This window comes from Globicephala melas, chromosome 6, assembly GCF_963455315.2.
Source record: "Globicephala melas chromosome 6, mGloMel1.2, whole genome shotgun sequence".
NCBI lineage: Eukaryota > Metazoa > Chordata > Mammalia > Artiodactyla > Delphinidae > Globicephala > Globicephala melas.
The window spans coordinates 57030553-57057280 of record NC_083319.1 but is presented as its reverse complement, the minus strand read 5'-3'; the positions used below and the strand labels follow the sequence as shown (position 1 = coordinate 57057280).

Genomic DNA, 26728 nt, shown 5'->3' with positions numbered 1-26728 from the left:
AAAACTGACCAATACATGCAGTATGTACTTCAGAGTCAAACTCAAGGTACAAACATAAATGCTACAGGAGTTCCTGGGGAAAAGGCAAGACCACAGATGGCCACTGTGGGGGAAGGCATAAAGAAGACGTGAGTTTGAAGTGGGTCTTAAGTAAATGGGATCAAAAAAGGGTGAGCTATCCTTCTATGGGGGATAGGGAGCACATAATAACAGTGCTAATATAGGAAAATTAACTCATTTAATCCTCCCAAGAGCCCAGCCCTACGAGTTAAGTAGTATTATTAACCTTATTCTGTAAATGGGGAATTGGAAGCACAGAGCGATGTTCTCAAACTTATTGATCTCAGGTCTCCTTTATACTTTTAAAAATTATTGAGGAACCCAATAATAAGAGCTTGTATTTATGTGGGATATATATTTACTAAAACAGAGGAATTGTAAAATTATAAGTTAAAAGATAAATTTTAAATCCCCATACGTATGAAACTTTTAAGATAATTTAAAACTGTACATGGGTCAAAGGCAACAATGGTTCTACCAGAAGGTGAGGGGAGGGATTTTTATCCTGTTTGGAAAACTGGCATTGTGTGGAACCACTGCAGTCCTCTTTGTTTGTCACAACTGGAGGAGTGCTAGTGACACCTAGTGAGGGAGAGGCCAGGGATGCTGCTTAACAGCCCTACAATGCATAGGAAAAGCACCTACAACAAAATAATTATCCAGCCCTAAATGTCAATAGTGCAGAAGTTAAAAACCTTGCTCTAGGGACTTCCCTGGTGGCCCAGTGGCTAAGACTCCACACTCCCAATTCAGGGGGCCCAGGTCTGACCCCTGGTCAGGGAACTAGATCCCACATGCCACAACTAAGAGTTGCATGCCACAACTAAAATATCCCGCATGCCAAAACGAAGATCTCATGTGCCGCAGTGAAAACCCAGCACAGCCAGCCAGCCAGCCAGGTGAATACATACATACATACATACATACAATCCTGCTCTACTGACATTCAGAAAGCAACTCCAATGTCTATCTACAGAAGAATCAATAAATAAATCAGAGTATATTCACCCAATGGAATATTATACAGCAGTGAAAATTAACAAACCAAAGCTACTCCCAACAATACGATGAACCTCAGAAAGTTAAGTCTTGGACTAGTCAAAGTACGTGTCCATTTACAAACCTAGAAAATAAAGTTTAATTTGTTTTTTAAGGATAAATGCATAAAAGATACATCTTTTTTTTTTTTTAAGCAAAGGAATACTGAACATAAAAATAAGGACAAGGTTGGGAATTCTCTGGCCATCCAGTGGTTAGGACTCTGCGTTCTCACTGTCAAGGGCCTGGGTTCGATCCCTGGCCAGGGAACTAAAATCCCATAAGCCACATGGCTCAGAAAAAAAAAAAAAAGCAATAAAAGAAAATCAGGACAAGGCTGCTAAGCAAAGGTAGTTGAGATAGAAGAGCATCACAAAGTTTTTTTTTTTAACATCTTTATTGGAGTATAATTGCTTTACAATGGTGTGTTAGTTTCTGCTTTATAACAAACTGAATCAGTTATACATATACATATATCCCCATATCTCTTCCCTCTTGCGTCTCCCTCCCTCCCCCCCTCCCTATCCCACCCCTCTAGGTGGTCACAAAGCACCGAGCTGACCTCCCTGTGCTATGTGGCTGCTTCCCACTAGCTATCTATTTTACGTTTGGTAGTGCATATATGTCCATGCCACTCTCTCACTTTGTCCCAGCTCACCCTTCCCCCTCCTCGTATCCTCAAGTCCATTCTCTAGTAGGTCTGCATCTTTATTCCCATCTTGCCCCTAGGTTTCTTCATGATCTTTTTTTTTTTTTTTAGATTCCATATATGTGTGTTAGCATACGGTATTTGTTTTTCTCTTTCTGACTTACTTCACTCTGTATGACAGTCTCTAACAAAGTGTTATATCTCGATGAATTCATAGTACTGTACACCACGTCTTTCACATGCCTCAAGTATTACATAAAATCTTTTTTAAACGATGAATCAATATAAGTAGTGAATTCCTGAAAATACCTGGAAATTTTAAATATACTTTAAATTAATACCAAGAATTTTTTTTACTTCTTTGCTGAAACTATTCTTTAATATAAAAACTCTACCAGTAATAAGCAAATAATCACTCCTAGTTTTTATTTTTGGTGACACCATATTTTTTTATATTAAAGGTACCAAAGCAAGACAGACCTGCAAGCCCAATGAACACCCCAACATAGGGCTTGAAACTGTTTTTTTAATTATATACTGTGGCATTATTTTAATTGAAAAAGCCTAGGGCTGGGTTATGTATTTGTATTCAAGCCCTTAAAAAGGAATTAATTTGCTTAGTTCTCCTTCCCTTAGCTTACTCTGTTACACAAACAATAACACAACTATAAATACCTATAAATGTATAGATTAAATGAACAATCAAGTGTGGCTCCTTTGGTGGAAGAACTTAAAATCATCAACTATAACATCAACAATAATTTTAGCATCAAAAGGTAATCTGGGGCTTCCCTGGTGGTGCAGTGGTTGAGAGTCCGCCTGTCGATGCTAGGGGACACGGGTTCGTGCCCCGGTCCGGGAAGATCCCACATGCCGCGGAGCGGCTGGGCCCGTGAGCCATGGCCGCTGACCCTGTGCGTCTGGAGCCTGTGCTCCGCAACGGGAGAGGCCACAACAGTGAGAGGCCCGCGTACAGAAAAAAAAAAAAAAAAGGTAATCTGTGTAGAAATTCATTTGCACACTAGAGAAACTTCCCTGGTGGTCCAGTGGGCTGGACCCCTGGTCAGGGAACTAGATCCCGCACGCATGCCACAACTAAGAGTCCGCATGCTGCAACTAAAGATTCTGTGTGCCGCAACTAAGACACAGCCCAGCCTAGAGAAATATTTAAAAAAAAAATCATTTGCACACTAGAATAAAATTCTTTTCTAGCTATGAGAACTATGCATCCTACTAATACCCTTTAATCTGGTAAGAAATCTTGTCACATAAATGTATCATAATGGCAAGGGGAAAGAAAGTTTACAAACAGCAGTAATTCAAAATAAGAAATCTCTTTATCTAGGAAATAGTTTGCAGTGTTTCATAAAAGCAAGTGATTTCTTACATTGCAATGCAGGAAAGTGTCATGACAGACCTTATGATTCAATTTGTCAAAGGTACAGAGAAGACAAAGAAAAGAAAAAAAATCAGTAAATATAAATGTAGACATACTGCTAAATTCTCTTTTGGAAGAAAGTAAAAAATTAAATTTTCAGTGGAAAGGTACCTGATAAACAGTGATCACAAGACAGAGAAAGCATCACTGTGTCATTAAATCTTCTTTTTAAGAATTTAGAAAATACTAATTTAAAATGACCAATGTTTTCTTTACTGTTGGACTCTACTTTCAAACCTACTATTTTTAACTTGAAGCCAAAAGTAATCTCTAATCTGCATATCAATAAAACATTTAAACTTGGAAAAAAATGTTTTAAAATTTATAAGAATAAAAATCATTTTTAAAACATGGAAACAACCTTCTGATTATGATAGATTTGTGTCTGTCATGAAAAGGGCTAAAAAGGGAAATTCTGATCAATTTTCAATAAATGTGAATTAAGGAAAAAAAACCTTAACTCTCTGTTAATTCCAATTTTTAGGAAAATTACATTAAAATTTGGATCCGGACAGACCCCGAAAATTATGCAATGAATGCCAACTAATATTTCTGCTTGAACAGAAAAAAAGGATTGTTCTCCTATGACCAAGAAGAATTTAGAAACTTGATGCACTTTCTATTATTATGCAGCAGTGTGACAAGGACACACACAACAAAGAAGGCGATTTCAACAGTTTCGAAAACTTGTATTTCACCTGATTGTGAGTTCTGACTAAAAGCTTGCTGGGCTTGGACTGTATCGCTCAGAGTGCTTTGGGAGGAAGAGCCACTTCAGCGGAAGTGCGAGAGCTGCCGTGGACCCACAGCACCTGCTGCGGCTTCTTGGCTACCACCGGCCTGCGGCGCCCTCTGCAGGCGGGCTAGTCAACCAGCACTGCGCCGCCCACACACCAGCTGGATCCCGGAGCCGCGTAGACGCCCAGGGTCTACGCGTCGCCGCCAACCCTACAGTGAAGTCCGCGTAACTTTTACATCTGAGATTACCGAAACCATTTAGACCCATGAGAAAACTCACCAGAGGCCGTGTAAGTTACTCTTAGGTTCTTAGTTTAAAATATTAAAACGACAGCCAAATTTTGAACCACTTTGAGAACATATTTAAGTGCAATTTCATATGCAAACTTGGAAATTATATTCCTAACAATCCACAATCGCATAAGCCATACGCAGTGTCCGCTATACTTGACATGCGAACGCATCTAAAAATATTTTCAGTGTCTACTAGATGAGTTTAATTTTCCTCAGGTTCACAAATATTAAACTAAATTATAATAAACACAAATACAATCATGATACAAAGGAAAAATCATAATCTGTTACCCAATGCTTCTTACTGATTATAAAATATGGTTTAATATATTAAAATATAAGGCCAAACCTTCATTAGTGTTCACAGAAATGAACTCTACCTGGCCTGCATTTGGTTTGTTTGACTCATAATTTTTCTTTGTTGTTAATAGCAAAACAAATGTCTCCATTTTCCTGGTCTTATGGAGGGAGGCCCAGTCCCTCTGCATAAACTCCCTCCACAGTGTGATACTGAGAACTATGCTGACTGACAACTCTTTAAATACCACTATCTTATTAAAATGAACCTTTTAAAGAAAAGAAAAAAAAAAAAAAGACTTGCATTTGTTTGGTTCAGACCCAAACCCTAAATATAACTGACCTCTTTGCTCAACTCTCCTGCTACCACAAAAACAAACAAACCAAAGCCCACTAAATTAAGAATAAATCTACAGCACCAGCCCAGATGGTTGCACAGAATTATGCTCAATTAAGAAACATAACCCAATGTTACTTAAGCTGCTCCTGAACACAAGAAAAAAGAATAATAAGCTTTAAAATCCTTAAGAAGCAAGGCTAAAATGGGTAACAAAACTTGACAATTGGCCCAAGAAAACTGCAAAACAATTTTAAGAGTACTGATGACAATGCTTTTAAAAATGAGCAAGTGGGACTTCCCTGGTGGCAAAGTAGTTACGAATCTGCCTGCCAATGCAGGGGACAGGAGTTCGAGCCCTGGTCCAGGAAGATCCCACATACCACGGAGCAATTAAGCCAGTGCACCACAACTACCGAGCCTGCACTCTAGAGCCTGTGAGCCACAACTACTGAGGCCACGTGCCACAACTACTGAAGCCCACGCGCCTAGAGCCTGTGCTCTGCAATAAGAGAAGCCACCGCAATGAGAAGGCCGCGCACCACAACAAAGAGTAGCCCCCGCTCGCTGCAACTAGAGAAAGCCCACACACAGCAATGAAGACCCAACACAGCCAAAAATAAAAATAAATAAATAAACTTATAAAAAAAAATGAGCAAGCAAAATCCGAAAGCACATTAAAATAATAAACCATGACCAAAAGGTTATTCCAGGAATACAAGAATTGTTCAGTAGTAGTACATGTGTTATACAATTCTTTGTGTATGTGTATTGAGTGTGTGTGTATATATGGATATCTGAACATACGCATATTCCCTAGCTCTGTTCAATGAGAGGGCATGGGAGCAACACCCCAATATCAATAAGCACCTAGATCTTGGCTTCTAAATATTTGAGGTAGGGAACGTTCAAGATGAGCCTGAATCTCTCACTGTGCCTGAAAGGAAGGGAGTGCTCAGAGAATGATGGGACATGTCAAAAGGACAGAGAATGTACCCTGAAGGGTTCCCAGGGGCCAAACCTATGACAATTTAAGCATCAGTATAAATAATATTAACAAATTATAACTCCCTGAATAAAACAGGAAACCATAAATCCAAATTGACAAAAATAAATGAATAAATTGAAAGCCTGATAAGGAACAAGATATGTACATAGTTTTTTGAAACAAAAGAATAACTTTGGAGCAGAGAAGCATAGAAGATTCTGTCTTAATCAAGCAATCAAATCGAACATTACTAGTAACAGAACAAAATGAAGTTGTGTGCTACCTGATAAGATATAATTAAATTACAGCATCACCTCTGTGATATTCCTGCCAAAGATGCCTCAAGAATATAATCATGAGGAGACATCAAACAAAAATGAAGGGATTCTCTAAAATAACTGCCTTGTAATCTTCAAAGGTGTCAATATAATGAAAATCAAAGAAAGACTGAGGACGATTTGAGACTGAATGATGCTAACTTAAGAAACTTGAAAACAAGAAAATGCAATGCATCATTTGGACTGGACACTTTTGCTACAAAGATTGCTATAACAAATGGTGAAACGTAAAAGGTCTAAAGATTAGATGACAGTAATGTATCAATATTATTTAACTTCTTGATTTTAATGTATATACTGTGGTTATGCAGGAAACTGTCTTTATAGGAAACACACACCCAAGTATTGACCAGTGATAGGGTCATAAAGGCAAATTTTTCAAGGAAATAAAAGTTCTTTGTACTATTAATGCAACTTTTCTAAAAGTCTGAGATTGTCCCAAAGTTAAAAAAGAAAATTATTTTTAAAATACAAAGGAATAAATTTAAGAAATGTACAAGATCTGTGTAAAGATATCTTTAAAATATCCTTTATAAGGACTTAAAAGAAGACTTAAATGGAAAGGCATACCACATTTGGGGGCAGGAAAACTCAATATTCTAAAGATATTTCTCTACATTTCTCTATTAAGTTTATTTCCAAAACTATAAATAGGTTTTTTATAACTTGACATATTTAGATATAATGAGGAAAAATAAACAAGAATAACCTGGAAAGCTCTAAAAATATATTATAAAGCTACAACAATTAAAATGTTGAGGTAATGGTACATAAATAGATTGCTGTAATAGGAATCAAAATAACTTTCAGGGGGCTTCCCTGGTGGCGCAGTGGTTGAGAGTCCGCCTGCCGATGCGGGGGACACGGGTTCGTGCCCCGGTCCGGGAGGATCCCACATGCCGCGGAGCGGCTGGGCCTGTGGGCCATGGCCGCTGGGCCTGCGCGTCCGGGGCCTGTGCTCCGCAACGGGAGAGGCCGCAGCGGTGAGAGGCCCGCGTACCGCAATAAAAATAAAAAAAATAACTTTCAATACTGCACTGGTTAAATAAATTATCATACACATACAATGCAATACTGTGTCATCATTTTAAAAAAAGAAGCTCTAGGGACTTCCCTGGTGGCCCAGCGGTTAAGAACCTGTGCTTCCACTGCAGGGGGCATGGGTTCGATCCCTGGTCAGGGAACTAAGATCCCACATGCCATGTGGTACAGCCTTAAAAAAAAAAAAAAAAAAAAGCTCTATATTTATATTTTAAAAATCTCATCCAAGGGGGTGGGAAAAGGGGAAATTAGATGAAAGTAGTCAAAAGGTACAAGTTTTCACTTATAATACTAGGGATATAACATACAACATGATAAACATAATTAACACTGCTGTACGTTACATATGAAAGTTGATAAGGGAGTAAACCCTAAGAGTCTCATCACAGGGAAAATTTTTTTCTATTTCTTTAATGTTGCATCTATATGAGATGATGGATGCTCACTAAACCTACTGTTGTAATCATTTCATGATGTATGTAAGCCAAATCATTATGTTGTACACCTTAAACTTATACAATGCTGTATGTCATTTATACCTCAATAAAACTGAGGGGAGGAGGGGAAGGTCACATGCAAGTTACAGTTAAATGAAAAAAAAAATATTCAAAGCAGTAAGTATAGGTACTACCATTTGTGTAAAAAATGCATACATATGCATATACACACATATGCTTGTACAAAATATCTTATAAAGAATATATAGACTATGTCTGGAAAGCCCCAAAAGAAACAGTTTTAACAATGGTTAACTAATAAGAGGAAATGCCTATCTGATGGCCAAAGGTAAGAATATGTACTTTTTACCCATTTACACCTTCTCAGTTTTATACCTTGTTGTATACCTTGCACTGCCTACTTAAAATAATACTTCTTTAACATATATGTACATAAATAATAAAATAAATTTTTAAAAATAAATAAAATTATCAAAAAGGAATGAAAAATGAATTTCCCTATCTCAGGGCTAGATTCTTCCTGCTAATGAAAGCTGCCTGAATGTTGTAGACTGAGAGTTCTCAGTAAAGTGTCCAAATTTTAGGCGAGGGTTCCTTTTGAAAATTAAATAAAAACAAAATGGATGAGATAAGCTACCAGCAAAAATAAATAAATAAATAAGCCTCATCAGTACCATCAGTCTCCCACTCAAAGGGATGCCCGTGACCTTGCTGAGTATTTGATGGACTCCCAAAACAGAACCAAAGCAACAAGACCGATTTTCAATCAGAGAAACAAAGGGATGTCCTCAGCACTAGAATTTAAACAAATGTCTAGTGCAAAAGAAGAGTTAAAAGGTGGAGATAAAGAAAGAGCCAAAGTGAAGAAATGTGTCTTCTTTAACCTCCTTCAACAGGAAAAACGAACCTGCAGGAAGAATGTCCTAATGAACAGAAGTGAGTACTTCTAAGGGTCAAGAGAAGCCCAGCAGGTGAAAAATACCCCAGTTCAGATTACTCCTCAATGCTACCATCTCCATCTGTGGGACCTGCCTGTCACCAAATAATGTGTACTTTCCCAGGGACCAGACTTTCTAGAAAGAGCCCTGAGGAACAAACATGTATGCTTTGGGTCTGAGTTCTGGTTCTTCCTGTGAGTTTGATTAGGGAGTGACACTGAGGACCTTAGTCCTCCAATGCCTGACATACTCTGAATCACTGGGAAAAGTTCAGATTTCTGAACCTGCAATGCTGAAAATGAGAACAAGAATATGTAATCCCCCAAAAGTGATGTCACTGTCACACACACACTCCAAAAGGTCCTATCTGGCCAACTGTCCTTATTTTGACATCTCTAATTTCAAACTTTTCCCATTCCTTCTCTAGTAAATAGTAAATCAATACTTAAAATATGTATTTTGTACAGTTATCAAATATATTTTCAAATATTTAATTTAATCTACTAAGGCCTGAGTGTTAAAAGCCTAAATAATTTTAAATACAGCTTTGGGAAATTTTACTGATGATTACACATTACAAACTGTTACTATATGTTTCCTTCAATTTGGTTTCTAAGTCCCACTATAACTAGACATTTTCCAAATTTAACAGAAAGGTATCACCTGTATACACCCTAGTTCATCCCAAACCCTCTCCATCCCTTCCACTCATGCCAGACTGCAGGGTTTAATAAGGGCTATTAGGACTTTCTAAATGATCAACCGTAAGTGAATATTCATTATCAACATGCTTGAGCATGCCAGGGAGAGATTTCAGCAAAATAAAAGATAAAAAACAAGGCTTAGTAAACTTTGATAACTTAGAAAAGGAAAAATATGCAGGCTAGGAGCAGATACGTAGAACACTGTGCAGTGCAAGATTACATATCATGAAGGTAGAATGTAAGTCCTGCTTGGACAGAGGTTCCCAAAACACAGTCACTAGAAACCTGGCCTCTAACCACCATTTTAAAGTGTATATTTTTTAAAATTTTATTTATTTATTTGGCTCCATTGGGTCTTCGTTGCTGCGCGCGGGCTTTCTCTAGTTGTGGCAAGCGAGGGCTACTCCTCGTTGCGTTGCGCGGGCTTCTCATTTCTGTGGCTTCTCTTGTGCAGCACGGGCTCTGTGGCATGTGGGCTTCAGTAGGTGTGGTGCGCGGGCTCAGTAGTTGTGGCTTGCGGGCTCTAGAGCGCAGGCTCAGCAGCTGTGGCACACGGTTTTAGCTGCTCCGCGGTATGTGGGATCCTCCCAGACCAGGGCTCGAACCCATGTCCCCTGCATTGGCAGGCGGATTCTTAACCACTGCACCACCAGGGAAGTCCCTAACCACCACTTTAAGAAAGGTGTTATTTTTCCTATTTGCAAATACGTGGTAATGTATAGGAAATTTTTTTTTCAACTGAGCCTTTCTTACTATAAATATAATAATGTTCATTCTCAAAAAACTTTTTTTTAATGAAGGGAAATCAAAATTACCAGTAATCCCACCACCAAGTTAACATTCCAGTGTATTTTTTCTAGACATACACATTTATAAACATGTTTAAACACAACTAGGATCATACAATGTATACAATTTTGTTTATTGCTTTTTTTCATTAAACAAAGAAGGTTTGGAATTACCTAATGTTTTTAAATATTCTTCCAAGTTAGTAATAGCAGAGCATAGAGTTCACTTAAAATAGACCCTGTGCTAGACACTTAGGTTATTTCTAATAATTTAGTTAGCAAAATATATAAGAGATCAATATTTCATGGTGGGGTAAACAGCACCAAGCTTTTTCCTCACAGGAGTTCTGGTAAGTGAACAAATGAGAACCACAGCCCTAAGGATAAGCTCTAGTGATACGCTGAACGTGACACTCATGCCCGGCCAGGCTCCTTAATTCATACCTTCACAAATACTTACTGGTTTGCCTTGATCCCCTTGTTTTCATTTCTGGAATTGTTTGGTTTGTAATAAATTGAGAAAATAAAATTGATGAGCAGCCAGCCTTAAAACACACCTGTAATGAGCTCAAGGAAGCAGGGTGGGAGAGTGCTATTAGTGGCCCCAGAGAAACCTGGAAGAGAAGACCTAAAACGAGTCAGGTTTAGATTTTTCTCAACCTGACCTTAAGCAACCCTCCTTTGAGATCAGGCCAGAACTTCTAAGAATAACTAGCTTTTGGCAACAGCTAATTCTTTAAACGTGTGAGGGGGGTTGGAAGGTGGTATTTAAAGTTATACTTATACTTCCCATCAGGTAAGACTAAGAAAATAGTAATTGTGTTTCGAAAGGGGGGAAGGGGCTAATGGATTGCCTTAGACCTCTGCTATTCAAACTGCCGTCAGCAGTCCTACGTGATTTAGTGGGTTATATCAATATTTTTTATACTATGTTATACAGTATCAGAGTACAGACAATATCAGAGTACAGAACAGGTGGCAAACTATTATTTTGTGAAATTTTTGTTTCAGTTTTATAGTGTGTGTGTGTGGTCCGGATGGGTAAAAGGTACTTCCTACCGTGTGCCTGACTTTAATTTTTTAGTTTCCTTAATTTTTTCATATATGTAAATGTCATTAATTTGTATAACAAAGGTTTACTGAGCACCTATACTATAGTGCTGGTGAGACAGCAGTGTGCTGCTGTGATGTAAATGAATAATAGTTGATCCCTGCCATTGTAGAATTCTTTCAGTTTAGAAACAAACTATCACATAATCACATAAATATAAGATTATAAACTGCTAAGTGTTATGGAAGGAAAAGTTTAGTAAATTAGGATCAGTTATCATTAGGGAAGCTGATTTAGATTGGGGAAAAGGTAGGGGTGACAGGTCAGGATTGTCTGAGAAACTGCATTCAAGCAGAGACCAGAAAGATGTACTTGGAAAGGAAGGGAGTGGGAAGGAAAATCTGCCTGGCAGAAAATGGCACTTTCAGCAAGGGTCTGTAAGGTCTGGGGAAATGAAAAGCCACTGGGCAGCTTCCCCGGTGGCGTAGTGGTTAAGAATCCGCCTGTCAATGCAGGGGACACGGGTTTGAGCCCTGGTCCGGGAAGATCCCACATGCCGCGGAGCAACTAAGCCCATGCGCCACAACTACTGAGCCTGTGTGCGTGCCTAGAGCCGGTGCTCCGCAACAAGGGAAGCCACCTTAATGAGAAGCCCGCTCACCACAGTGAAGAGCAGCCCCCGCTCGCTGCAACTAAAGAAAGCCCATGCAGCAACAAAGACCCGATGCAGCCATAAATAAATTAATAAATTTATTTAATTAAAAAAAAAAGAAAAGCCACTGGACGGAAAGGTAGACCCATCTATTGATAAATAAGGCTTAGTGGGGGAGCTTGGGATAGGAAGAGATAATGCAGGACTTTTAAATGTCCCGAGGGCCATTAGAATGATCCAATTTGCATTTTAAAAGATCACTGGGTAGAGAAGAGATATCAAGGGGATACAGAGGTGGTACCAGGTGGAGACTAGAAGACTGATTTGATTCATATTTAGGAAGCAGAAGTGACAGGTTTGGTGATGGTACAAATGCGAGGGCTGAAGAGCCATGAGGCGTCTGGGATAACCCTCAGGTTTCCCAAGTTAACAAAGAAATGGAGTGAGGTACAAGAAAAACTCAGAGGAGCAGAGTGGAGAGGAAAGATCACAGTTTGGCCTGTTATAGTTAACAGGTAGAGATGCCAAATTAATAACTAAAACTGGATGGAAATATAAAACAAAGAAGTCATCACCAAAACGGTTTTGATGATACATTATTCTGCTCCTTAAATATTTACCCACAGTAATGTATAATACAAACCCAGAAGAATCTAGAATAAATTTTAAAGTCTCACAGAAACAGACTCACAGCCTTAGAAAAACAAACTTATGATTACCAAAGGGGAAAAGTGGGGGGGGGGATAAATTAGGATAAATCAGAGGTTGGGATTAACATGCACACACAACTATATATATCAAATAGATAATCAACAGGGACCTCCTGTAGAGCACAGAGAACTGTACTGAATACTCTGTAGTAAACTCTATGGGGAAAAAATCTGAAAAAAAAATAGGTATATGTATAACTGAGTCACTTTGTTGTACACCTGAAACTAATACAACATTGTAAATCAACTATACTCCAATATAAAATAAAAATTAAATTAAAAAAAATTTTAGTCTCTATGGAACAGCAATTCATAAATACCACAGCAGCTGAAGCCACTGTGTATCTGGAAATACAGAGCAAGAGCAACGGTGTAACTAAACAGTCACATTCAAAACAATCCTCTTTTATGAAATAGTAAGGAATCACTTGTCTATTGTGTTCACAATATGCTCCACATCTAACACAGCGCATGGCACATAGGAGGTGTTATCTATTGAAGACAAGTACCCACTACTAGGCAGAATAAACCACAGCAAAAATAAAACAAATGGCGCAAATAACAAGCAATTCTGCAAGGAAAAACTCGAGTATGAAACATACAAATGTATAAATAAGGACATTTCTCAGAGAAAAAAAGGGAAATGAGTTATTTAGCACAAACTCAGTTCTCATACCCAAATAGATGCTATATTCTGGTCCCTAAGAATCGGCTTAATTTCAAGCTTCTAGGGAAGACCACCCCAGGCAACCTCACTGATCCCTAGAAGTCCCTACATATGAGAAAGAACAGAAATGTAATAAAAGCTTGATGTTGAAAAGCTATAGTAAAATCTCATCTAGGTTATTAAAACAAAACAAAAAAGGTTAAAAATGGCAATTACTAATGACATTTTTTCCTCTAAAGTCTCCTGTTGTCAGATTTTCTAACAAACATGGATTTTAACTGGTTTTTTCTCCTGCTCACAAAGGTCACACTGATACATAGGAGAAAAATCCAAAGATGCACATAAACACGAAGGAGACAAATTAACCATATTCCCATTGCCCAGAAGTAACCACTTTCAGTGTTTCATGTGGAGCTTTTTCTGTGCATACATGGGGATGGAAAGTAAAGAGTGATACACAGCTAGACTTAAGTCTATAAATGAGATTACAGAACACTGCTATGGCAAGTATATAGGACTGAGGAAAGACTAACCTAAAGTGACAACTGAGCTGAGCTATCTGAAGGATGAGATGGAATTAACCAGACAAAGAAGCACAGGCTGCTAGGCAGAGAGAACAAGAATGTGTGCTGGGTACCGAACCCCACCAAGCCAGGCAACTGGGGAGAGGGAGGAGACTGGCTGGGCAAAGCCTTGTTGAGAGGACTCAGGGAAAGAATGAGGTGAGGCCACTGAAAGAGAAGCAAGGTAGATAGACTCCTCAAAGGGAATGTCCCAATTGCTTAGGTGGGAAAAGGATTAGGCCCTACAAGTGTGGACTTAGATGATCAGCATCTTCTCCCAAAGGGTGTAAAGAGTAGGGGCACAGGGGAATCTTTGGGGAGGCGAGGGGGGGGGTGAAGCTGCAGGGAGAAAAAGATAATAATCCGATATTTTAAATTTATATTTTAGGCTCCATAAAGCCTTCTAGACTGATAAGGATAAAGAAAATGTAGTGATTTTAACTATGGTACAACTCCCAAGAAATTCATATTAGAAATGAAGGTAGGGAGAGAAGCATTAACTATTCATAGTACAAAAAAGAAAATATAAATTTTAAAAGACTGAAAGACCTGCATTAGACACTGAGTTTAATGACAGCATGGAATGTACCTGTTTTATCATCATATCTCTAATAAACATACAGCAAATAAATCAATATCAAGGGAATAATCATTATGAGTATTACGTATGAAAAAAGACTGGGCTAACAGAAAGGGACGATCTTAATGACATCCAGACAAGAAAAACACAACACTATACTCAGGACAAAGCCACACACAGAGAATTCTGCCTCTAAGAAGTGGTCTTCATAGTGAAGCACGAAAGAGTCAATAGGCCTCTCAAAGGGGCCTATCAATACTATTATCCCTACCTGCTCATTCACTCATTCAAGAGAAAATGTTTAATCCAGAAATTCCACTACTAGGTGTATACCCAAGAGTTAAAAAAAAAAAAAATGCATACAAAACTAGTTCATGAATGTTCATAGCAGCATCATTCATGACAGTCAAAATGTACAAACAACCCACACGCCCATCAACCAACAAACACATAAAATGTGATATATCCATACAGTGGAATATTATTCAGCCATAAAAATGAATAAAGTACTGAAATATGCTATATATAACATGGATGAACTCTGAATATTATGCTAAGTGAAAAAACTCTAGCCACAAAAGACCAAGTATTATATAAGTACATTTATATGGAAAGTCCAGAACAGGCAAGTCTACTGAGACAGAAAGCAGATTAGTCCCTGCCTGGGGCTGGGGTGAAGACTGGATTTGGAAGAAATGGACAGTAACTGCTAATGGGAAAGTATTTCTTTTTGAGGTGATAAAAATGTGCTAAAATTGATTGTGCTGATGGTTGCACAATTCTATACATATACTAAATACCATGAAAAAAAATCCACTTTAAATAGGTGGATTTTATGGTATGTGAATTATATCTCAATAAAGCTGTTATTAAGAAACAGGGTATTTTGAGCACTGGGGCACTATGGTAAACTGCTGGAAATAGAACAAAGAAGACACACACACACACAAAACCTGTCAGAGCTCTAACATTCTCGTAGAGGAGAAAAGGCAATCAACAGGCAATTAGAAAACGATGCGAAGAGCAAAGAATTCAGACTGTACCCCAGCGGGACCTAACCTAGCCCTGTATGATTACGATGTCTAGAAGAGAACTCAATATACCAGATTTTCGTCCTTAAATTGAAATTTAAGTCTAAGAAGCTTTTTTAAAATTAAGTACCTGTTCAGCCTCCTAAAATCTGCATTCTTACTGAAGGTTAACAGATTCTTCTTTTAAGCATTTGTGCACATGCAATGTTTAAAATATGCTTTTAACTTTACAAAAGCAACAGATTACAGTCTGTTAATAAAATGAAACAAGTCTCCGATTTAAATTGTATTGCCAAGTTCGTAGGGTGCTGTAAAGATTATGTGCAAACTTTTCATAAGACCTTAAATTGGAAGAAAGAGGGCCTAAAAGACCCGAACCGTGTGACACATTCCAAAACAAAGCCTGGGAGTTGGGAGGGGACCCGCAAGGTAGGAGACCTAGACTAATGATCATAAAGAACTGAGTGCTACAAAGTAAAAATGGACCTTTAATATTTAAAGCCACTAATTTTCAAACACGACACTTCGAAATTAGAATATTAGTAACCGTTGCCATAGGAACAGTGACGCTGAGTTTCCCGAGATTAAAAATAAAAAATACTGCAAATTCAAGTGGGTGAAATAGGGCAAAGTTTGGTCCGAACGTAGGTGAACCGAGCCTACCAAAAAACTTCCACAAGGGTTAAGAGTGGACCGGCTGCAACTTTTAACCTACACTTCCGAAGCAGCGCTTGATAAATCACCCAGCAGGGTAATTTACCAACTGCTAAAAAAAAAAAAAAAAAGTTTGCCCTCTCTTCTCCAGGGGGAGGAACCACACAAAAACGCTCCCTGGCATTCGCCCACAACCAAAACCAGACCGTGCAGACGTGCGTGGTTGCAGCTCAAGGGGAGACTGGCTCCGAGTTCACCCGGAAAGCATCCGAATCGAGCCCTGCTGGTTTCATTGGCTGAGCCCCGAGGAAAACCCCAAGCTCGAGCCCGGAGCCCCAGCCTGCCTGGCTCCTTTCTTCACATTCCCACCCCCCGCCACGTCCTATGCCTGGCATTCCACGCGACCCGATCCAACTCATATTTATTAAGCACCCACTGTCTACACCGCATCGTGGCTAGAGGCACTGCAGGAAGAAATGGCCCCACGCCGGAAAAACCAATAGGATAGCCACAGGGGCTAAGGACGGACCCGAGAGAGGAGTTGGCTACCTACGGTGGGGTAGTCTGGAGAGGAGCCCTCACCCTCACCCCGCGGGTCATGAGAGTCCCAGGGAAGAGATGGCCCCGAGGGGCGCACCAGGCCCGGCCTCCGCGGAGTCCACCGCAGACCGGGCTGGGAGGGGAAAGGTAAGGAGTAGGCATCCCCGGACCACCCGCGCGCCCCTTCCAAGGAGCCCGACCCTGACTCCGGCCCCCGGGAGAACGGCGAGCCTGGGGACCGAACCCCCGGAGGGCCGGAGCGGGCTGTCACTGGCTCCCGCCTCCCACCCCAAGACCATGGCCGGCCGCTCTCTCGCCAGCGTGACAGTCGCGGCGGCCGCGGACCTAGCGTCTCTGGCCCGGCGTCTCCGCTCCGCCGGACGCCGGCACCCCCTGCTGCCCCGCGCAGAGCGGGGCAGTGCCAGGAAGACCGCCCGGGCCCCTCCCCCAACGGTCCCCATCCCCCGGACTCCGGAAAAGCAGTTACCTGGCGCGCAAGCGGGGGAGAGGACACGACCCAGAAGAGGAAGGTGAGAAGGCAAACGGTGGCCTCCGGCCCAGGGAGATTCGGGAAATTTGGAAGACTTGTTCCGCACTGGGTGACAGCTGTTCGCTGCGCACGCGCACCCGGACCCAGTCGCCCGATGACTCCGCCGCTCCTCACCCTCCCGTCGAGGGGCAGGGAGACAGCGGCGAAGGCGCGCGCACAGCGCCAGCCGGCTCTCCCTGCGCGAGGGCGCGCGCGCCGTCACGTGACCGCGGGGCCCGGCACTTAGTGGGTCACGTGAACTTCCAAACAGCTTAAAGGTGCCAGGCACCTTCTTGCTTTGGGCTTAATCTTCCGCACTGTTCTTAGCTTAGGCTCCCGCCGCGCTTCGTGTTTTCTGGAGACGGACATGTCCCCTTTTGCCCAGAACGGGAAGACACTTGAGCAGAAGGAAGGAACAGGTGCACAGAACCTTGCCTGGAAGCGCCTACCGGGTTCCCTCAGGGCTGGACCTGATGGAGTCCACGCGCCACACGTCGCCCTGGGTTCCGACGCGGGCCTATGGCGGCCTCCGGAACGCGAACGTCAGAGTGGCGTTGCCCTGGGTGCGGCCTCGGAATGCCCAGCCGAGCCTGGCTAGGATGTCGCTGCTCGCTGCTGGGCAGCAAGGACAGCGTAATACGGCCGGGGCTCCTGAGCCTCCAGACCGAAATGGGAGATCCCGAGTGAGCGAAGGGTGTGTGCCTGCCAACCCTTTAACAAGTAACTCAAGCGAGAAGCTGTGCTGTTAGCCGAGGGGAGTGAAACTGCCCTGTACTGCAGTCACCTACGCGGAACAAGTTCCGCACCGCGCAGGTGTGCTCTTGAGTCCCGAGGCGACCCCCATAGGAATTCGGACGGGGGGGGTCTCTCAAAAACTTGGGGTGACAGTACTATGGCCTGAATTGTAGTAACAGGAAGTGCAGGTACCTCCGGACCCCTCAGACGTACTTAAATTAGCTTGCTACAACTTGTTATTTCTGTGCTGTACCTCTGTCTTCCAAGGTGTCAGAAAGAACCACACAGACCTTACTTAACTAAGGTCTTTGTACTACCAAAGACAGATGGCTGAGCACCAGGTGTTTTGCAAAGCTGAACAATTTTTTTAACTTCCTGTAGAGTTCCCAGCTGGGTCCTTTGTGACGTTTCCTCTAACGTCTTCTCGGCGAAGAAAGATTGGGCAGAACCTTACACTTCTGAGCACACTCGGGCTGTCTCATATGCTGAGTTTTCTACTACAATCCACTGATTTCTGTTTTTTTTTTAATATCTAAACAGGTCCACTTACCGCACCCTGGGAGTCTTTTCTCCCTGGAAGGAGCATTGCGAGGACAGATGAAATATGGGTGATTAAGTAAAGCTAATAGAATTATTGGGTCACCACATTTCATAAGTCATTAAATTAGAATTATTACCCACATAGGTACACGATTGAACTTACCTAATATGTAAACTCAACTGGGACTTTTCCAAATGTGTATACTATGAGGATCCCAACCCTCCTTACAAGTCAATCGGATATGCTAAAACAATAAACGTATAACAGCATTCATTTAGGGCTTACTGTGAACTTGACACTGTTTTAAGAGCCTCACATACATTAACGAAATTAATCCTTATAATCATTCAATGAATAGGTATGATTATTACCTCCTTGTTACAGATATGAAAACCGAAGTATTGAGATTAAGAAATATGTCAACTACTGAGAATCCGCCTGCCGATGCAGGGGACACGGGTTCGTGCCCCGGTCCGGGAAGATCCCACATGCCGCGGAGCGGCTGGGCCCGTGAGCCATGGCCGCTGAGCCTGCGCGTCCGGAGCCTGTGCTCCGCAATGGGAGAGTCCACAACAGTGAGAGGCCCGCATACCGCAAAAAAAGAAAACAAAAAGAAAAAAAAAAAGGAAATATGTCAACTACTAAACACCAGGGTCCTTGGAAGCCATATGCTGTATTAGACGAGGAACCTAGTACACCAAAGCTAAAAGTCTGGAAACCTGAATTCCAGTCCACTCACAATTTGTAGACACATAATACTGCACAAATAACGTTTGTCTAACACAGTAAATCGAGTCTCAGTTTTTTTAATCTGAAAAATGAGGGTGACATATCAGTTTTGCTGACTTTGAGCATTTTTGAACATTAAAGGAGATACTGTACAATGTCAAAACACTTCAAAAGCTGTAAAGCACTGTGTGAATCTATTAACCACTTCACAGTTTTGGAAATTGAAGTGAGCCTATTAGAAGATCAACTGGATTCATGTCACAGAAAATGTTGTGTCCCTAATGTATTGAAATATCTCTGTTGTAAATTACAATGAAAATTAACATTTTAGCCATGTAGTAAATTATTTACGTCCAATTAAAAATGCCAGTTGTAATAAGATGGAGGCTGTATAATGGATAAATAGATTTTCCTTGAAGCTTATGTTATGTGAACTACTGTTCACCTCAGAGACAATACTTATAAATTTCTTAAGATATGTATAACGCAGAAAATTGATAAATTGATACACTACTAAATAATATAGTCTAATTTTGAATATATTGAAGTCCATTAGACTTTTGCAAATATAAATAAATAATAGTAATACTCATTAATGTTTCCATTTATCATTATCATATATGTATGTTACTTCTACAGGTATAATACAAACCAACCAATAACTAGATGTTTAGATGATTTTTTTAAAGTGTCATAGTTAATATGATAGTGAGTACCTAATAAAATTAGAAATTTTGGTACCTGTTCTTCTCTGTGTCCTGTGTTCTGAAGTTCAGATCAATTTATCTCTTACCGGGATTATTACAAAAGTCTCCTAATGATCTCCCTACCTCCAATGCATTCTCCACTCACCCCCTCCCCCTCCAACTCATCTTCTGTACTGCAAGTCAGAATTACCCTCCTAAAATAAAAATTGTGGATCATGATTCCGCACAACTGAAACACTTCACTAATTCCCCATCATTATCAAAGCTTTCCAGTCTTTTTCCACTAGGGAGTCACAATGACCAAGAAGAATATGGTGACCAAGGATGTGGGCTAGACATTGAAGTGAGTCAACTCTCTGTATAAGCTAAATATTCAGTCAGTTTGGATACCATTATGTCTGTGTTTAATATAATAAAAACACCTAAAATTACCAGTTAAAATTTTAATTTCCCCATCAAAATATTTGAATAAAATTAAAGCTTTGGGGAGATATGTCATTTCTTTCCCTAGGGCTTCTAGTTCTCCCTGGGCCATTGTCCTAAACTTGTACATGTGTGTTTGGAAGGGTGGGGTGCTGGGGGAACAAGTGAGGTAGTTTATGTTTTCTTTCACATCAAGGAAAACATTGGGACTTATTTATGACATCAAATCATAACAATAGGGCTTCCCTGGTGGCGCAGTGGTTGAGAGTCTGCCTGCCGATGCAGAGGACACGGGTTCGTGCCCTGGTCTGGGAAGATCCCACATGCCGCGGAGCGGCTGGGCCCGTGAGCCATGGCCGCTGAGCCTGCGCATCCGGAGCCTGTGCTCCACAACGGGAGAGGCCACAACAGTGAGAGGCCCACGTACCGCAAAAAAAAAAAAAAAATCGTAACAATAAAAACCATTCATTTTAGCAAATAAAAACTACATACCTAAGTTGAAGTTGCAAACTCAGTATTTATAGTTGTTTAAATCAATCCTTTTTATTATGTATTACTGTTATTATTTGTACTATGTTTTATGAACAGGTTTTGGATAATGATACAACTATGAACAGGACAGATGTGGCCTTGCTCTCATGGAACACACAATAAAGCCACAATGAGATACCAACATACATCCACAAAAATAAAAACTGACAAACATTGGTGACAATGTGGAGAAATAGAAATACATATACATATGCATCAAGCACATACACAAAAAGGTTTATAGCATTACTTGTGAGGCCCCAAACTGGAAACAACCCAGGTATCTATCAGCAGTTAAGTGGAGATATAAATGTCAATAAATTTCTACAATGGAAAACTATACAGCAATAAAAATAAATGAATTACTGCTACCCAGAACAGAATGACAATCTCACAAAAACAATGGTAAGTGAAAGAAGACAGACCCAAAAGAATACATGCTGTGTTATTCCATTTATTTAACATTAAAAATAGATAGAACTATTCTATGGTGTTAAAAGTCAAAATAATGGGGACTTCCCTGGTGGCGCAGTGGTTGAGAATCCGCCTGCCGATACAGGGGACACGGGTTCGAGCCCTGGTCTGGGAAGATCCCACATGCCACGGAGCAACTAAGCCCGTGCGCCACAACTACTGAGCCCATGTGCCGCAACTACTGAAGCCACCGCAATGAGAAGACCGTGCACTGCAAGGAAGAGTAGACCCTGCTCACCACACTGCTCGCCGCGTGCAGCCACAAAGACCCAACACAGCCAAAAATAAATAAATAAATTTTAAAAATTTATTTTAAAAAAAAAGTCAAAATAATGGTTGCCTTTGAGGAGAAGAAAGGGGTGGAGCAATTGGGAGGGGAGGGGAAAGGAACCTCTGGGGTGTGGCTTATGTTCTATTTTTTAACCTGGATGATAATAATTTTGATAATTCATCAAGCTGTACACTTATGATTTGTGCACTTTTATATAAGTGACATTTAAATTTAAAAGGTTTTTCAAATATTTAGTATGTTAATATTTGTATATTTTTTATAGCAACTTTCTTACCCACCTTTTGACAAATGGACCACCCAGGTTGATTTAACTTGATAAATAAAGGGTAAAACTTCTGAACCTTCCCTTTCCTTTTGAACAAAATTTTTTGTTGATTAGAAAGGGGAAAACTTGAAGGCAAAAACAAGTGAAAAGGAAACTGAGTGTCTTTTTCCTTTGCTCCTATTGACCCTTAAGAATTTCAGTAACTGAAAGAGTTTTCTCTCTACTGTTTCCCTAACTTGGATAGTTTCTTTATCAGGGTTGTCAGTAACTCACAATGAAATACAATAATTTTGTTAGCATAAGTAATTTTTTAGCTTTCTCAGCCATATTATATACATACTGATATTTCAAATCGTTTTTAGTTGCAGGCAAAGAATATACAGGCATACCTTGGAGATAATGTGGGGACTGTTCCAGACCACTGCAATAAAGTGAGCCATATTAATTTTTTGGTTCTGTAGTGTACATAAAACTTATGTTCACACTATACTGTAGTCTATTAAATGTGCAATATCATTATGTCTTAAAAATGTACAGACCTTAATTTAAAAATACTTTATTGGCAAAAAAACACTAACCATCATCTGAGCCTTCAGAAGGTTGTAAACTTTTTACTGGTGGAAGGTCTTGCCTCGGTGTTGACGGCTGCTGACTGATCAGGGTGGTGGTTGCTAAAGCTTGGGGTGGCAGTGGCCATTCCTTTAAATAAGAGCAATAAATTTTGCCACATCAAATGACTCTTCCTTTCACAAATAATTTCTCTGTAGCATGCAAAGCTCTTTGATAGCATTTCGCTCAGAGTAGAACTTCTTTCAAAATTAAAGTCAATCTTCACAAATGCTACTACTGCTTTATCAACTAAGTTTATATACTAATCTAAATCCTTTGTTGTCATTTTAACGATCTCCACAGCATCTTCACCAGGAGTTGATTCCATCTCAAGAAACCACTTTCTTTGCTCATTCATAAGAAGTGACTCCTTATTCATTCAAGTTTCACCGTGAGGTTACAACAATACAGCCACATCTTCAGGCTCCACTTCTAATTCTAGTTCTCTTGCTATTTCCATCACGTCTGCAGCTCCTTTCTCCACTCCCCTCAAAGTCATCCATGAGGGTTGGAATCCAATTCTTCCAAATTCCTTTATTTATTCTATTTATTTATTTTTGGCTGCGTTGGGTCCTCGCTGCTGCGCGCAGGCCCTCTCTCGTTGTAGCGAGTGGGGGCCACTCCTCGCTGCAGGGTGCAAACCTCCCATGGCGGTGGCCTCTTTTTTTGTTGCAGAGCATGGGCTCCAGGCACGCGGGCCCCAGCAGCCGCAGCACGCAGGCTCAGCAGCAGTGGTGCACAGGCCAGCTGCTCCACGGCATGAGGCATCCTCCCGGACCCGGGCTCGAACCCGTGTCCCCTGCACCGGCAGGCAGACTCCCAACCACTGTGCCACCAGGGAAGTCCCCCAAATTCCTTTAATGTTGACCTCTTCCCATGAATCTCAAATGTTCTTAATGTCATCTAGAATGCTCAATCTTTTCCAGAAGATTTTCCATTGACTTTGTCCAGATCCATCAGAGGATAACTATGGCCACTATAGCCTTATGAAATGTATTTCTTAAATAATAAGACTTGAAAGTCAAAATGACTCCTTCATCCATAGGCTGCAGGATGGGTGTTGTGTCAGCAAGCATAAAAACAACACTAATCTTGTTGTACACCTGGATCAGAGCTCTTGGGTGACCAAGTACATTGAGCAGTCAATGAGCAGTAATATTTTGAAAGGAATCTGTTTTTCTGAGCAGTAGGTCTCCACAGTGGGCTTAAAATATTTAGTTAACCATCTTGTAAACAGATGGGCTGCCAATCAGGCTTTGTTGTTCCATTTATAGAGCACAGGCAGAGTAGATTCTGCATAATTCTTAAAGGCCCTAGGACTTTTCCGAATGGTAAATGAGCATTGGCTTCAACTTCAAGTCATCAGCCACATTAGCCCCTAATAAGACAGTCATTCTGCCCTTTGAAGCTTTGAAGCCAGCCATTGACTTCTCCTCTTTAGCTATAAAAGTCCTAGATGGCATCTTCTTCCAATATAAGGCTGTTTCATCTACCTTGAAAATCTGTTGTTTAATGTAGCCACCTTCGTCTTAGCTAGATTTGGATAACTTGCTGCAACTTCTACATCAGCCCTTGCTGCTTCACCTTGCACTTTTATGTTATGGAGATGACTTCTTTCCTTAAACATCATGAACCAACCTCTGCTAGCTTCAAATTTTTCTTTTGTAACTTTCTCACCTCTCTCAGCCTTCATAGAATTGAAGAGAGTTAGGGCCTTGCTCCGGATTAGGCTTTAGTTTAAGGGAATGTTGTGGCTGGTTTGAACTTCTATCTAGATCACTCAGACTTTCTCCATATCAGCAAAAAGGCTGCTTCATTTTCTTATCATTTGTGTGTTCACTTGAGTAGCACTTTTAATTTCCTTCGAGAACTTTTCCTTTGCATTCACAACTTGGCTAAGTACTTTGCTTGAGGCCTAGCTTTGGGCCTATCTTGGCTTTCGGACATGCCTCCCTCACTAAGCTTAATCATTTCTAGCTTTTGATTTAAAGTGAGAGATGTGCAGCCCTTCCTTTCACTTGAACACTTACAGGCCATTGTAGGGTTATGACTTGGTCTAATTTGAACACTGCTGTGTCTCAGGGTATAGAGAGGCCCAAAACAAGGGAGAGAGAGGGGGAACAGTGAAGCAGTCAGAACACACACAACATTTATCAATTGTTTGCCGTCCTATGTGGGTGTGGTTTGTGGTGCCCCAAAACAATTATAACAGTAACATCAACGATCACTGATCACAGATCATCAAAACAAATAAAATAATGAAAATTTTGTGAGAATTCTCACAACATATTGTGAGAATTACCAAAATGCAACATAGAAACAGGAAGTGAGCAAATTTTATTGGAAAAATGGTGACCATAGACTTGCTCAATGCAGGGTTGCCACAAAACTTCAATTTGTAAAAACCACATTATCTGCAAAGCACAATAAAGCGAAGTAAAATAAAGCAAGGTATGGGGCTTCCCTGGTGGTGCAGTGGTTAAGAATCTGCCTGCCAATGCAGGGGACATGGGTTTGAGCCCTGATCCGGGAAGATCCCACATGCTGCGGAGCAACTAAGCCCATGAGCCACAACTACTGAGCCCATGTGCCTAGAGTTCATGCTCTGCAACAAAAGAAGCCACCGCAATGAGAAGCCCGGGCACCGCAACAAAGAGTAGGCCCCCCTCACCACAACTAGAGAAAGCCCGCGTGCAGCAACGAAGACCCAACACAGCCAAAAATAAATAAATTAAATAAATAAAGTTATAAAAAACAAAAACAAGGTATGCCTTGTTATTATTATTTTTTTAATAAAAAGGGGGATGATTTTTAAAATATTTTCTCTCCTTAGTTTGCTGAAATCACTTCTGGTTAGTAAGGAAAGCAGCAGGTCCATTTACGACAGCATATGACAATACCATGTGTGTGTTAACCAACTTCTTTAGTCTGTAAGCCAGAGGTTTAATGGAACAAGGTGTATTGGTTTATATTGTAAACCCAAGAAAAAATTATCTGGAGTAATAAGTCTATCTTACAACATATCTAACCATTAAATACCATATAATTTCCAGTGTATTAAAGTGTATCTGATTTAAACCAATCTATGCAGAAGACCTATTAATTAATTCACTCATTCAAGCTTTATTGAAATATGCTAGGAAATAGTACTCTGGTATGAATTATAGAAACAAAATGTTCTATTTGGTGGAGAAATTATTGTCTCTGCCAAAATGAAAACAAATTCTTTTTTTTATACATACTTTATCTATGTTTCATCGTAAGTTAATACTTATTTTCCATAAAAAATGCTTTGGGGTCTTCAGCAAGTGAAGTGAAGGACTTTTGTTTATATATCTTTTAAGTGCTCACTCCCACTGGGAAAACTGGCATTACCTGCTAAAGTTGAACATATGCATACCCTGTGACCCAGCAATTTCTCCCCTAAGTCTGCATATATATATGCATCAAAATACATGTTAAGAGCAGCATTATTGGTAATTAGCAAAAACATATTACTAAAGATAAAAGGTAGAGGCCAGTGTTTATAGATTTAATAATCATAGAACAGGCCATATATTTCAGGTAGAGGCCAGGTATGCCTCTCTTAGGCCTCAGGTGGAGCCAGAAAGAAAAGGTAGAAGAAAAGTTTCAGGCCCATGAAGTCCCTGTGGTGGGGAAGTGGTCCAAACTGACCAGGAGAAAACAGAGGCCCTGCTGGTAGTAAGCTTGTGATGGGTGAACCTGAGACGGGTTGGGATTTGTATCAGAGTCAACCAAGCCATCCACTGTGGTGGAAGGGGAAGAATTTGGGGCGATACTAATTAGTACCGACTGCATCAGCGTTCCAGTCTAAGCAAATCTCTTCTACTAATGATCACAGAGTACCTGTAATTTCACAGAAGATCCCTCATCACTGAGGAGTACTGTACCCCTCCACCCTCAGGCATGAACTTAAAAGATCCTTTCACTGAAGGAGACATCAGATATTGTATTGCTACTTTTATAGTCTCTGATTATAACAGAAAATAAAGGACTCTGTTTCTTGGAAATGAAATTTGTGTATTAGTTGGAAAGAGACTACAAAATGTTGCTTTAACAATCCCTGGTTTTCAGAGCATTAGCAACTTTTTTTTTTAACTCATTCCTCTATTAATTTCTGTCTCAGAAATGTGGCTTGCTTCATCTCTCTGGCAATAATAGCTCTTTCAGTATCACAAACAAGGATCAAATAGCCATGGGCTTTCTTCTGCAGAACAACGTGTTGCCTTATAAGATATTTTCATACTCTATAGTTTCCCTCTATTTTGTTGAATACACTAATTTTTTTTTTTTTTTTTTTTTGCGGTACGCGGGCCTC

The 26728-nt window shown here is 40.4% G+C and overlaps 1 protein-coding gene across 5 annotated transcripts in view; it reads right to left on the bottom strand.

Moving 5' to 3' along the window:
• The window catches only part of KDM4C (lysine demethylase 4C), a 409962-nt gene extending 392668 nt beyond the window's left edge, over positions 1-17294 (bottom strand). For 4 of the 5 annotated variants that reach the window (XR_009564329.1, XM_030877156.3, XM_060300914.2 and 1 more), the window contains exon 1: positions 17042-17164. The gene's annotated coding sequence lies outside the window, so the exon portion shown is untranslated. Of the gene's footprint in view, positions 1-17041 lie in introns of all 5 variants that reach the window. The other variant, XM_030877155.3, reaches the window with a different exon arrangement.
• Positions 17295-26728: the final 9434 nt, after the last annotated feature.